At 46.4% G+C, this 14,907-nt stretch overlaps 1 non-coding gene across 1 annotated transcript; it reads right to left on the reverse strand.

Moving 5' to 3' along the window:
- Positions 1-8,698: 8,698 nt before the first annotated feature.
- On the reverse strand, positions 8,699-8,996 carry LOC148146892 (signal recognition particle RNA). The gene has a single exon (XR_015760328.1).
- Positions 8,997-14,907: the final 5,911 nt, after the last annotated feature.

Genomic DNA, 14,907 nt, shown 5'->3' on the forward strand with positions numbered 1-14,907 from the left:
GCCAAAATCTACTCATATATGGATTCAACCCTGATCAGTCAAACATTCCTCATCCTAGACAGGGCACAAAATAATAATTTTTGGAGGACCAGCTCTGCAGGTCTGGCAACAGCGAAGAAGAGATATCAGTGTGAACATTTCAGATCTGGTGCCCATTCCTTAGACTTGGACATAACATTAACTCTGATTGCTCTTCACAAATGCTGCCAGTTTGCTGAGCTTTACCAGCAACTTCTGTCCCTGTTTCTGATTTACTGCATCTGCAGTTCCTTTTGTTTTTCTAACTTTTGGACTATTGCTCTGAGACTATTGTTAGATTTTCTCAAGGAAACATTTAGGTTTTCAGTGGCTCTTTATTCATTCTCATACATTAATGTAGCCTTTGATGTTGTCATATGGCAACACCACTTTCTATAAATAGAATTTGGATTTAAACATAAGCAGAATTAGAGGGATTGATTATGTCATTTGTAATTATAAACCCTGTATGCAGAGTAAACTCACAACTCATAAGAAATGTTTAGCTTCTTGGACATCACTGCATTTAAATTGACATAAATCATCAGGTATAGGTGGAAATACACATTTATGTTTCAGAATAATTGGTACATATGCCTCCAAAACCCTAAGACTACTTTTCAGATCGCTGAGGTCGCAGCTAGAAGAAATGTTAAGACGGACCCGCGGGGTCCCGTCTTTGAGTGTTCTTTCGGAAGGAGAGACTCACATTGGCAACTATGGTTAGACGCAGACAGCAGTTTATTCACAGAATCTTAACTGGTACAACGAATCTACAAGCATGCATTCGTTGGTGAAGGCGTTCTCCCTTCTCGTTCAAACTTGACACAATTATACTTCGCGCTGCCTGGAGTCCCCGGTCAGTTCACCTTCCCCATTGGTCCATTCATCTGCGCGTGCTGGGGATCCATCCTCCTATTGGCCGCATCGAAGTGCCTGTCCAGCTCCTGCTGTGCTTGACAATGGCTCAGCCATCCCCGGGAGCGGTTCCGATCCCGTATTCAATAGTTCATTGTTTCAAGGAATTACTATGCGTCTGACAGGCTAGCCATTTTCAATAGTTTCAGTTTAAATTGACAATTACACTTATCAACTTTAGACTTAAATAGAGCCATTCACACTTAACAGTTACAGGTTCCGATAGAGCAATTCACACTTGTCTAACAGTTACAGATTCCGATCGATTTCTTTATTAATCCCGAGTTTCGATGGGGCAATTGATACTGGCTGGTATTTACAGGCTCCAAGATTTAATTAACATTATGCATATCCCTTACAAGTTCCAGCCAGGTACTCATGCAGTCGCCAGCAGCAGCTCGCTTGGCTGTTGTTAACCATTTCAGGGCTGGAACTAGAAGTGTCTGTTGCAGAACTAGTGTCACCCTCCCTAGCCCTACATTAAATACCCCAGTGAAATCTCCCCAACACTTACCCAGGCAGTAAGCATGTTTTTAGTGGCACCTCAGATGTCAATATTTGATACCATTTCAACAGCTGAAATTGTGCTATTAAAATACCTTGCACTGTGTTTTTCTGAAAACGTGGTTCCTCAAGATATACAGCAAAAAGCTATAGTTTCCATATTCATTTGCAACAAATTCATAGTCTCAGTGATTACAAGTGCCATAGCTCTGATTTAGGTGCATTCTCCTTTGTTGCCAAACTTAAAAATCTTCTCTTTTCTTTTCACCTTCCCTGCACCCGCATTCTTTGCAGCTCACCATTCCTTCCCAAAAATCTGCTTATCTGACCGGCTTGCAGCCATTCCTCTGCCCAACATGTGCAGTCACCTCCCATCCCCCACCCCCACCCCTTTCAACCTGCCACTTGTGGTTTCCCCCAGCTCTGCAGCCACTCCATTTGTCCTTCCTGATTTTAATCAATCACAAGCTTGCAGGCTCTTTCTGCTCCATCAAATATGGAGACTTCTTTTTTGTCCTCACTGTTCCTTGAAGCCTCTTTATTTTTCTGACCCTCTGTAGTCTCTTTCTTATCCCCATCCTCTGTGGCCTACTTGCTCCCAACCCTCTGCAAAGCCATTACTTTTCCCACTCCATTTTGGTCTCCTTCTGACCCAAAATCTTGCAGGTCATTTGTACCCCTCAAAAGATTCAGCTTCTTCCTTGTCTCTATTGGAGCTGCCCATGACCAGATGGTGCAGCAGATTGCTGCCTGTGGATCTTCGTTCAGACTATATTTAGTGGAGATGATTTTTTTGCTGCAAAAACAGAATTAGATTACTTAGTTCAGCATCAGACAGAGAGCACAAATTAGAACAGTGATAGCTTTGAGAATAAGATGATTCTAAGGTAACATTCAGAACAAAGAATCTGACAATTTTCATGTCAATCCTCAGGAATTCAGACAAGATTCAGGAGTTGGGCAAATGACGGAGTTTCAGTCTTAATAATGAAATATGAATCGATGTTATCTTATCAAACAAAATAGTCAATGCAAAGAGTTGGGACAGTAAATTCCATTTTAGAAGCAATTTCCTGTTTATTAAAATTGACATTATGAATTTCATAGCAATTAGTATGAATTAGCATCTTTTTGTATTTCCTGAATTGACTGCAAGCATTAGAATGTGAATTAATGTGACATAGAGACTGGTTACAATACATATCTTTGCTGGGAACTTTTTCTCATCAACAGGGAGACCAGAACAAGGGAAAAATACAAAGAAGATCATAACAGTCCCAAGCAACAAATAAGGTAGCAAGGGAGACAGAAACAATTGTAAAACAGGGTCAGTATGGCCCTGTTATCAAGTTTCTATTCTAAACCCTCTTACAGCATGCAGAATAGATGAAGGTGTAAAAGGTAGCTGCTAGACAAAGAGACTGGGATTGCTTCACTTTTCCAAATCAGATAAGAGGGAAACTCCTCCCAAAATTAACACTCAAAGAGTTGCAGATGCTGTCAATCAAAAAACAAAAGCAGAAATTTTGAGAAAAGTTCACCCAGTCTGGTAGTATATGTGGAAAGAAATCAGAGTTAAGGTTTCAGGTCAAGTGACCCTTCCTTGGAAAACTTTGATCCAAATATTAACTCAGATTTTTTTCCACAGGTGCTGTCAGACTAGCTGACTCTTCCAACAGTTTCTGTTTTTGTTTCTGCTCCCAAAATTGTTAGGTTTGTCACAGGATCATAGTATCAGGCCTGACTATGTATAAGCTTATAAGTAACTTTATACTGGAGCTGATTTTACAACCATGATAGCAATTAATAGAAATTAACTTCCTTTTAATAGTCCATATTAAGGTCAGCAAAGGATATGAATGGCATAACCAAATCTGAAATGTCATTAATCATAAGCAAGTCTATGATGCAGCTGACAAATGTCTAGGAAGGGACATAACAATCAGTGTTGCGATCTCGTCAATAAGATATATTGTAGGAACCCAAGGACAGGTATAGGAAGTGTGGTAAACATCACAAGATCTTGGGAGATGCTAGCGTTCTCAGTAGGGGCGTTCATCTTTGATCGGGTGGATGGATTGGATGCATAGATTGGGGGGATGGAACAATGACATCAACGCTGCATTTGATTATTGTAACATGAAGTGTATAAAAATCCTGTCGTTCATTGGGAATAGTAGAGTGTCACAGACTTCTCCTCCAATCCAAGCTGTGTTTAAGAGGGCAGCCAGGGCCCAGATTTGGAGTGATCTCTGACCTCTGCCATACATGTGGCAAATGATTGTGATGAAGGCCCAGTCATGAAGCAAAGATTAATTTATGCTACTGAACACCGTACTCAAGACTCCTATTTTAATCTTTCCCCAATACCCCCAACCCAGGTTTTAGTTTCACAACCGTCAAGTTCAAGAGCAGGAGCAAGAAAACATTTCCAAGGACCTGAAGCTGTCATTGCAGCATTGACATTAATAATTTGGAGACACTTACTACCAATCATTGAAAATGGAGAAAGAAATGTCTGTCAAGCTAGCGATGAATGAAGTTGGCAAGGAGCTCTCTTTTTCCTGCTGAACCTTAAATATGAAACAAAATGAAACAAATTCTGTCCTCTAGATTCAATTGCATCATGGTGAGTCCCCATGAGTCTAAAGTTCATGGGGTCATAATGAGTCCCAAGGTGGAAAATTGGCCTGTTCAGTCACACTGAGATCCAATCACATCAAGTAGATTTTATCTTCAAATTGACCACATGGCTAAGTGTGAAATTGTCCATATCAGTAAGCAAAAATGAATAGGAAGAAATCTTTAAATAGTGATAGATTGGAATTGTTGATGCACAAAGTAAACTGAGAGTCCTTGTAACACTAATTAGTCAAACTAAGATGCAGGTTCAGCAAATGGTTGGGAAACTAAGTGATATGATGGCCTTTGTTGCAAGATTGTTTGTGTATAGGAGCAACAGCAATCTCCTGCAGGTGTGTAGGGCTTTGGTGAAACAATGACCAGAATATTCAGTGTGGTATTGCTCTGCTTACCAAAGAAAATATACACCATCAATGCAGAAATGCAGTAAATGTCACTGGGCTGATTGTTGGGATGGCAGGTTGTTGCATGAGGAGAATTTGTGTCAACTAGGCCTGTGCTCACTGGAGTTTTGAAGAATGAGAGCAGATTGCATTGCGAATTGCAAAGAATTGAATTGAATTGAATTTATTGTCACATGTCACAGTGAAAAGCTTTGTCTTGCGAGCAATACAGGCAGATCACAGACTTAAATAGCATAGTTGAGTAAATAACAGGTAAACAGCGGCAAAAACAAAAACACACTTCCGGTGAAGGCTTAATGGGCCAGAATGATTGCATACAGGAATAATGTTTTCCCCTTGACAGGGCATTCACAAGAATGGGACGTTGTCTCAGATTATAGAGTTCGTCATTTCTGATTGTGATGAGGTGAAATTTCATCACTCAGAGGGTGGCAGATCTGTGCAATTTTTGAAGACAAACATCTGTGAAGGCCCAGTCATGAAAGATATTTACGAAATAAATAGGTAGATCTAGAAGGGTGAAGTGTATCATGGAACATGGGGAGAGAACAGTAATGTGGTGTTGAGACAGAGTATTACCAGGAGATGCAGAGAGTTCTTCAAGGAGTGGGTCTTTTATTTGCAAACAAAAAACCATGACACTCAGAAAGTAAATTCTTGAATTCCCCCGAACCTCAGGGTCCATGGCTCTTTATACCTTCTTTTATCATGTTTTTGTGAGCCTATCAGCATGTCCAACTGTGTTAATCAAAATTACCTCACTCCAGCTATACAATAAACCAGTGATGTTAGTTCCCATTATTGCTTTAATTCTGCCACTATACTTTTCCGACATTCTACTTAATGTTATTCTAATGTCAAGATTAGATGTTTCGTGTCAGCTCTGCAACAATGGTCTTTCATCCCAGACCCTACTTGATATTGTTATAATGCAATGATCAGATATTTTACTGTCAAGGGTATCAGGCAGTCTGACTCTACTAACTACTAATTAGATATTTATTCTCAAAGATCTCAAACAGGCTGACTTTATTAACTATTAATTAAATATTTAATGTCCTGTCCCAAATGTTTATTGTAACAACCTTTCCCAGCCCTGCCATGATGATATTTAGCAGGCGAGGCTGATTTTACTAATTGTGTTATTTCATTCCGCTATAGTGACCTTTCAGCCCCAACCTTACTCTGCTAATTGACGTAAGAACATTCCACTATTCTTATCCCATCCTGCCACGGTGACCTTTTGACTAGTGTAGCATTCCACAGACCCCTTGCAACAGATCACCATGGTCTTCATGCTTTAACCGTTCCCATGCTTTCATAGTCATAGAGTCATAGAGATGTACAGCACAGAAATAGATCCTTTGGTCCAACTTGTCTGTGCTGACCAGATATCCCAATTCAATCTAGTGCCACCTTCCAGCACCTGGCCCACATCTGTCCAAATCCCTCTAATTCATAAACCCATCTAGATGTCTTTTAAATATTGCACTTGTACCAGCATCCATCACTTCCTCTGTCAGCTCATTCCATACGTGTACCACTCTCTGATTAAACAAGTTGCCTCGTAGGTCTCTTTTATATCTTTACCCTCTCACCCCAAACCTATACCCTCTAGTTCTGGACTCCCCCACCCCAGGGAAAAGACTTTGTCTATTTCTCCTATCAACCATAATCTGCCTGAATGGTGGCTGGGTTTAATGGGTCAAATGGCCAACTCCATTCCCTGTTTTCTATATTGCTGTGCTTGTAAAATTGGTCAATGGAGCAGATGAGGTGGAAAAACTGAATAATTTTACTCGCTCTTGTGGCTGTGACTGTCATGATTGTGAATACTCAACATTTTCATATATATAGCAACTGGGAGTCTTAACTGAGCAACTTTCAGTTCAAATGGCAGGAATAGCTCCACTGACATTATTGCTACAAATATGCAATTTAGTCGGGAGATTGGAGGCATCAACAATTTTCTAAATGATGAAAGACTTTGGAAATCTGAAGCACAAATGAAATTTGAAATCTGAGGTCAGGATTCTCTGAAGATTAACATAAAGTTTCGGTTGAGAATTAGGAAGACAAATGCAATGTCAGCATTTTGTGCATTGGGAGTGTGACTAAGATGCCATTAAACGGGCAGTTACTGCCTGGTTGAATCTTCTAGCTGTGACCTCAGCAGTTTGAAATGTATAATCTTGGAGGTTTATGTACCAATTATTCTGAAAAATAAACGTGCAATTCCAGCCTATGATGATGACTTGTGCCAATGTAAATGCAGTGGTGTGCAAGAAGCTAAAGTTGCTTATGAGTTGTCAGCTTACATTGAATACAGAGTTTATAATTACACAGGATATAATCAATTCCTCTAATTCTGCTTATGTTTGAATCCAAATCGTATATACAGGAAGTGGTGTTGCCAGATGACTGCATCAACTGCTACATTCGTTTGTGAGAATGAGAAAAGAGCCACTGAAACCCCGAATGTAGCCTTAACAATAGTCCAGGAATAGTACAAATGTTAAAAAAAAAGAACTGCGGGTGCTGTAAATAAGAAACGAAAACAGAAATGGCTGATAAATCTCAGCAGGTCTGGCAGCATCTGTGAAGAGAAATCGGAGTCAACGTTTCGGATCCGCTTCTGAGGAAGGGCCATCGTCTCTAAACAGTCACTCTAACTTGTCTTCTTACCTACTGAACTGGACTTCGAAAAATTATTACTTTCTGCACCGTCAAGGATGAGGAATGTTTGACTGATCAGGGTTAAGTGCATATCTGAGTACCTTTTTTGGCGACATTCAAGAACAGGCCCAGGTCCTGGGCTGGAGAATGGAAGAGATTGAGGATGGCTTTCAAACTGGCGCATCAGGACCACAGCAGTTATTTATATGCTGCGGGATATGCCCGGCTGTGATAGCTTAGTCTTGACACAGTTGAAGATTCGTTTGTTTCAAAATGTGTCTATGTATTGGTGATCTGGTTGTGATGATTAGTTGTCGGGAAACTAAGGATGTGAGAATTAGTGAAATGATAAGTGAAGGTGGGGTGAATGAGTGCGGAGTGAGGACTGATGCAGCCGCCTTCAGTTCAAAAAGAAGCCACAGCTTCACTGCAGTGATTGCGAGAAAGATAACAGGCTGCTGCAATTCCTCATCTGGGACAATAGTAAAAGCAGCGACGTTATGTGATCTTGTGACTCTAAGTGAGGGCAGGGGCTGTATTTGTGGGATAGAACCCTTGGATAAATTATGCCTGTTCTACTATATCGCTCCATTGTTGCCAGAAAAAATGCAGGACTGAAGTAAATCAGGATTTGTTTTCGACATGCGAGTGGGAAACAGCAGGTTGACTGATTACCGGTGATATTCCAGTGGACTGCGAGAATCACAGCAGAAATCACAGCTTTCTTCGGATTGATCTCACATTTGGAACACCACCAGTTGCAACGAGGTCGGAAACGCCCGTCTTCGGAAATAAGGCGCATTTAGGGTGATACACGTTCTCGACGACTTCTCCAAGAGCGAATACTCGGCAGACAGGACACGGAAAAATGGGGTGGCGGCAAACTTGATTGTGGCTCAAAGACAAATCATGGAATTACAATCTTGCTGCCTCTCTCCCTCTTTCTGCAGTACATGCAACATTAGGGTGAGAGTTGCAGGGTTGCACGGCTTTGCAGGAGAATCATTTGCCGAAGTGAATGAATGAATGGATGACGGAGAGGGGAAAGAGCCGGGAGGCAGCTTGAACGCTTGGTGGTTGCAATGGAAGTTTCGGCAATGTGAGCAATGGAGCATTCGGGCAGCAAAATGAAGAGAGTTTTGCGCTCTCTGCTGGCCGTGGCTGGTAGAATTGTGTAAAGTGGAGATTTTCTCAGAGCAGTAGGTGCTGTGAACAGCAGGGAGCAGTAAAAGAGAAGTGAATATTGAGGAGAGGTAGAAAAGGGCAGTGTGGGAAGTGTGAGGTAATGACTGAGAGAGTGTGTTTGCGTGAGTGTGGAGGACTTGTAAAGATTCGGTTGTGTGGATTTGTCGCTGACTTTGTAAAGATTGGTTGTCCTGAGAGTGAATAAACGTGGCGGGCGTAGGATGTGGAGGGAAGCGGCGGAAGAGAGTGGGGAAGAAAGGAAGGAAGGAAGGTGGGAAGGAGGATTGACATGGTGAGACTGTTTCGACCGACGGCAAAAGATGGGAATGCCGCAAGGTAAAGAATGGTGTAAAAGACTGCGTCTCACTGTATTGGTAAGGCTGCACTGCTGCATCCATTCACAGGTGCTATCCCACTACTGAGCAGTGCGGGGGCTTTGACCTGCTCCGTTTCCGACCTGGGCCGGTTCACCCCTCTGCAGCACACCTGGTACACCCGAGTTCCCCGAGGAGCACCATGTGGACACTGCCCTGAGTGTGGGCACCCGATCGACACAGACCACAACAGCCCAGAACTCCCAACCTCAAGTCATCCGGCAGCCTCAGCCTCCCAGCAGCGGGATTACAGGCGCGCGCCACAGCCCCCGGCGATCGCGTGGCGCTTCCCTCAGTTCCCTTCAGTTCAAACGGCAGCAACAGCTCCACTGCAGACGTTGCTGCAAAGACAACAGGCGGCTGCAGTTGGTCGTCTGGAGGAATTGGCGCATGAGCTGCTACTTTCCGCCTTACTCTGCCTCTGAGTGAGAGCGTTGATTGCATTTGGCAGAATGACTGTCGTTTGCTGAATTTGTCCAAATGTGCTCTTTCATTGCAGACACAGTCGAGTAGATCAGTGCTGGAGAAAAGCAATTGATTTCGAGTATGGCAACATGAAGATGTTCCGATATGATGAATGGACACTTTGCAAATTATGACCAGCTTTGTTGGAGTCTGCAATCATAGCACCTTGGAGCCACGGAAACAGACCCTTCCGTCCAACTCGTCCATGCCGATCAGACATCCAAACCCAATCTAGTACCCAACTGCCAGCACGCAGTCCGACTCCCTCTAAAACCTTCCTATCCAGATGCCTTTTAAATGTTGCAATCGTACGAGCCTCCACCACTTCCTCTGGCAGCTCATTGCATACACATACCATCCTCTGCATGAAAAAGTTGCCCCTAAGGTCTCTTTTATATCTTTCCCCTCTCACCTTAAACCTATGCCATCTAGTGGGTGGCACGGTGGCACAGTGGTTAGCACTGCTGCCTCACAGCGCCAGAGACCTGCGTTCAATTCCCGCCTCAAGCGACTGACTGTGTGGACTTTGCACATTCTCCCCGTGTTTGCATGAGTTTCTTCTGGGTGCTCTGGTTTCCTCCCATAGTCACAAAGATGTGCAGGGCCAGGTGAATTGGCCATACTAAATTGCCCGTAGTGTTAGGTAAGGGGTAAATGTAGGGGTATGGGTGGGTTGTGCTTCGGCGGGGCGGTGTGGACTTGTTTGGCCGAAGGGCCTGTTTCCACACTGTAAGTAATCTAATCTAATCTAGTTCAGGACTCCCCACCCAGGGAAGACATTTTGTCTATTTATCCAATCCATACCCTTTATGATTTTATGAACCTCTATAAGGTCACCCCTCAGCCTCTGACACTCCAGTGAAAACAACCTCTATTCAACCTCTCTCTATAGCTCAAATCCTCCAACCCTGGCAACATCCTTGTCAATCTTTTCTGAACCCTTTCAAGTTTCACAATATCTTTCCAACAGGAAGTGGCCTCACCAATGTCCTGTACAGCTGCAACATGACCTCCCAACTCCTGTACTCAGTACTCTTGACCGATGAAGGAATGCATACTAAATGCCACCTTCACTATCCTATCTACCCGTGACTCCACTTTCAAGCAGCTATGAATCTGCACTCCAATATCTCTTTGTTTTGCAAGACTCCCTCGGACATCAAGAACCTCTTGATGTTCCCTTTTTCTGTTTCCCACCAGTCCGTTAGGGACTCAAAGAGGGGCTTCACAGTTCTCCAACCTGCGTAGTCCCTCTTGAGCTCCTCAATGTTTCCTGGGGTCAACAGCTTTGTGTTCAGCTTCCACGTTCCCTTACCAGCCCACTGCTCGTCCTGTAGGTGACAGTCGGCCAGCAGGAGGCAGTGGTCAGAGAAGAACACCGGCTTGACGTCGGTGGATCTGACCGAGAGCGTACGGAACACAAACAGGTAATCTATCCTTGAGCGGATAGACCCGTCTGCCCGTGACCAGGTGTATCTACGCTGCGCTCCATCTGCAGGGGTGCTGAAGACGTCATGCAGCTTGGCATCTTTTACCGTGTCCATCAGGGCTCTGGATGTGGCGTCCAGTTTACTGTCCCCCCCACCAGATCGTCCATCTGCATCAATGATACAGTTGAAGTCTCCGGCCAGAATGACCGGCCTGGACGTAGCCAGCAACAGTGGAAGCTGCTGCAGGATGGCTAACCGTTCACTCTTACCCACTGGAGCGTACACATTAATCAGTCTCGGGGAGCATTCCTGTACATGATGTCGGCAATGAGGAGGTGCCCGCCCACCACCTCCTTAACCTCAGAGATGGTGAAGTTGCCTCCTCGCAACAGGATACCCAGGCTGGAGGCGCGGCTATCATTGCCCCCCGACCAAACCGACGGCCTATGGGCCCACAAGCTCGACCATCTCCTGTAGCTGCTGAGGTGCATTATCCCACACTCCTGCAGGAACAGGACGTTGGCTTTAACGTTGGCCAGGAAGGCCATCGTAGAAACACATTGCGTAGCCGATTTGATGCTACGCACATTGATTCTGGCAATTTTTAACCCCATTTTAACAGTTTACAAGGTTGACACTGTCCATTTGCTGCTGGTCTTGCCCCTCTGGGGTAGCTGTGTGCATCCCCGTGGTGACGGCAAACTGCTGGACCCTCCCAGGGCTGAGGTAGCTGTCCAGCTCCACGCTGAAGCCATTTCCCCGCTCTGGTGTCTTCGGGTCGGGCCCAGGGTCCGCATAGTCCAGTTCTCCATCTGACAGCGGGGCTGTCACAGGACCGCTGCTCTCAGTTACCTGGAGCTGTGGGCCGGTGGGTACCTCTTGGTTCTCACTGGTTCGGGGGAGGCCTTTACCCATCCCCTCAGAGAGATTGTCTTTCCCTGTTTGGGCGGTGCTGCCCTCCTATTTCCCCGCGTCGCTCTGTCTCTTCCTTTGGTGACGACCCTCCTTGCGCCCGCCCTCACCGTCGGAAGAGCTGCCTGTATCCTCGTCGTGTAGGTGTCGCTTCCCCCTTTGCTGGGTGGCTTTGGGAGATTTCCTCTTCCTGCTTTTGACAGTAATCCAATCCTCTGCCTCCTTTGGTCCCTCCTCTTCCATTTCCTCCGTCTGTCTTGAAGGAGCTTGAATCGGCTGCTGCCTCTCCCCTCTGTCTGCCATCTGCTCCGCTACAGCCTGCCCTACCTTCTGGGTGCCTCCAGACACCGTTCCCGTGCTGTTTTGTGGTACCTTGCTGGTCTTGGGCGGTCCACGGCTTGTGTTGCCACCTCCAGCCATCTGTGCGTAGGTGGCAGCCCCTTGTCTTGGGCAGGCCTTGTAAATGTGGCCCGCCTCTCCGCACAGATTACAATTCTTGGCCTCCTTACATTCCTTGGTCGGGTGGCCTTCCTGCTTGCAGTTTCAGCAGACAGTCGCCTTACAATCCGCCGCCATGTGGCCTGACCTCCCGCAGGTTCGGCACACTTTCGGCTGCCCTGCGTATGTCAGGTAACCTCTGCTTCCTCCGATGGCAAAGCTGGAGGGTGGGAGGAGGATGTTCCCACTGGCATCAACCCTCAGAGTTACCCTGACCTGTCGTTTGCTGGTCCAGATCCTGAAATGATTGACCACATCGGTACTCTCTCCTTCGACCTGGACATATCTTCTCAGGAAGGTCAGAACATCTGCTGCTGGGACGTGAGGGTTGTACATCTGGATTGTTACAATCCGACTCCTCTGCGCAGGAAGCAAACACAACGGGACCGCTGACAAGATGGAGAATAGAGGTTCCCCTTCCTTCTCCTTGAAGACCTTCAGGAGCTGCTCGCAATTCTTCACGCTCCTGAAGGTCACATCGAAATAGCCTGCCGCAGGGAAATCCTGCAGGCAGTACACATCCGCTTTTTTTTCATTTCAAAAATATGCTTTATTCATAAAATACTTTGATGATCTGTACAACTGGACATGCCATACATATGTAAACATTCAATTTGTTTGCATACTGAAAACAGAGTAATCATTCCTATTTACAGGTCTGTACAATTACATTTTTAGCTGAGGCGTCAGCAGGGCCCAAATGACTGCGCGGGCCCTCTGTTCTTCTTAGGCAGGCAGATGTTACACGGTGGTCTTTCCCCACCGCGCCTTAGCGGCAGCTGCCCCAAGCTTCAGCGCGTCCCTCAACACGTAGTCCTGGACCATGGAATGTGCCAGCCTGCAACACTCAGTTGGGGTCAACTCCTTCAGCTGGAAGATCAACAGGTTTCGGACCGCCCAGAGAGCGTCCTTCACCGAGCTGATGATCCTCCAGGCACAGTTGATGTTCGTCTCGGTGTGTGTCCCGGGGAACAGGCCGTAGAGCACAGAGTCCCGCGTCACGGCGCTACTCGGGACGAACCTCGACAATCACCACTGCATTCCTCTCCAGACTTCCTCTGCGTAGGCACATTCCAGAAGGTGGTGTGTGACAGTCTCGTCCCCCCCTGCAGCCGCTTCGAGGGCAGCGTGCGGTGCGGCTGAGAGTCCAGGCGTGCATAAGAGATCTCACAGGCACAGCCCTTCTCACCACCAGCCAAGCCATGTCTTGGTGCTTGTTGGAAAGTTCTGGCGATGAGGCATTCTGCCAAATGGCTTTGACAGTCTGCTCAGGGAACTGCTTGATAGGATCCGCCCTCTCCTTTTCCCGAAGGGTCTCAAGGACACTACGTGCTGACCACTTCCTGATGGATTTGTGGTCAAAGGTGTTTTTCTTCATAAATTTCTCCACAAAGGACAGGTGATACGGAACGGTCCAACTACTCGGTGCGTTCCGCGGCAGCGAGGCCAGGCCCATCCTTCGCAACACCGGGGACAGGTATAACCTCAGTACGTAGTGACACTTGGTGTTTGCGTACCGGGGATCCACGCACAGTTTGATGCAGCCACACACAAGGGTGGCCAACATGGTGAGGGTGGCATTGGGTGTATTTTTTCACCCATTGCCCAGATCTTTGTACAGCGAGTCCCTTCGGACCCGGTCCATCTTTGACCTCCATATAAACTGGAAGATGGCCCGGGTGACTGCAGCGGCACAGGTTCTGGGAATAGGCCAGACCTGTGCCACGTATAACAGCAATGACAGTGCCTCACACCTGATGACCAGGTTTTTTCCCGCAATGGAGAGTGACCGTAGCTTCCATCTGCCCAGTTTCTGCCTCACTTTGCTGATACACTCCTCTCAAGACTTGGAATATGCCCCAGCCCCTCCGAACCAAATACCCAGCACCTTCAGTGGTCGGTCCTGACGGTGAAGAGGATCGAGGATTGGTCGGCCCAGTTCCCGAAGAGCATGGCCTCGCTCTTGCCTCGGTTGACCTTGGCCCCCAAGGCCCGTTCAAACTGGTCACATATGCACATGAGTCTGCGCACGGACAGCGGATCCTAGCAGAAAACGGCGACGTCATCCACTGCAACTAAATGAAGTCTTCTATCAGTCAGGCGGGGCCCTGCAACATCAGCTCACGCTCGTGGTGGCTGCGCCGTGGTTGAAGTAGTTTCGACCTCCAATCAGCAATTGCCATATGCACAGCACGTCTTTCCTCGTTCATGAGACCTTCAGCCTCGCCTGAGTCCACCAGCTGCCGCTGCTGCTCCTCCAACAAGTTGGTTGTTTCATTGAGACAGGCATCAGCAATGTTTGGTCTCAGCCGTCCGATGGGTGAGAGGATTTCCTGCACATCCCGGAGCATGATTGCTCAATATCCCCTGTGGAAGGAGTGTAAAGAGTGCCAGCTGGCCGACTGGGGGATTAGCTCAAATGGTAGAGCACTTGCTCTGTATGCGAGAGGTAGCTGGATTGATACCCGCATTCTCCACTTCCTTTTAAAATCGCAAGTGCAACCTCTCACTCGGCTGGTCTGCAGCAGACGGAATACCGTTGGCGGACGCCGCCTCCCTGAGAGTGGTCCCGATCAAAGCTTCAAGCGTGAGCGACAGGCCGGTCCCGCCATTTCACGGTGCAGCGTGGGAAGAAAGTCGAGCTGTGCGGCGAGGGGAAACGCCAGCGGCGTTGACGTTTTTTTCTCTGCGGGTGAAAGTCAGCTCCTTGAAAGGATTTTTAAGACGAGAGGAGGGAGATTTTAAAAAGACATGAGGGGCAATTTATTTTTACACAGAAGGTGATTCACATGTGGAATGAACTTCCTGAGGAAATCCTGAATGTTGAGCACAATTGCAATGTTTAAAAGACACCGAGGTAAATATATGAATAGCAAAGGT

This window comes from Chiloscyllium plagiosum, unplaced genomic scaffold (assembly GCF_037043375.1).
Source record: "Chiloscyllium plagiosum isolate Xiang-an unplaced genomic scaffold, Cpla_swu_hap1 HiC_scaffold_18, whole genome shotgun sequence".
In the NCBI taxonomy this organism is placed as follows: Eukaryota; Metazoa; Chordata; class Chondrichthyes; order Orectolobiformes; family Hemiscylliidae; genus Chiloscyllium; species Chiloscyllium plagiosum.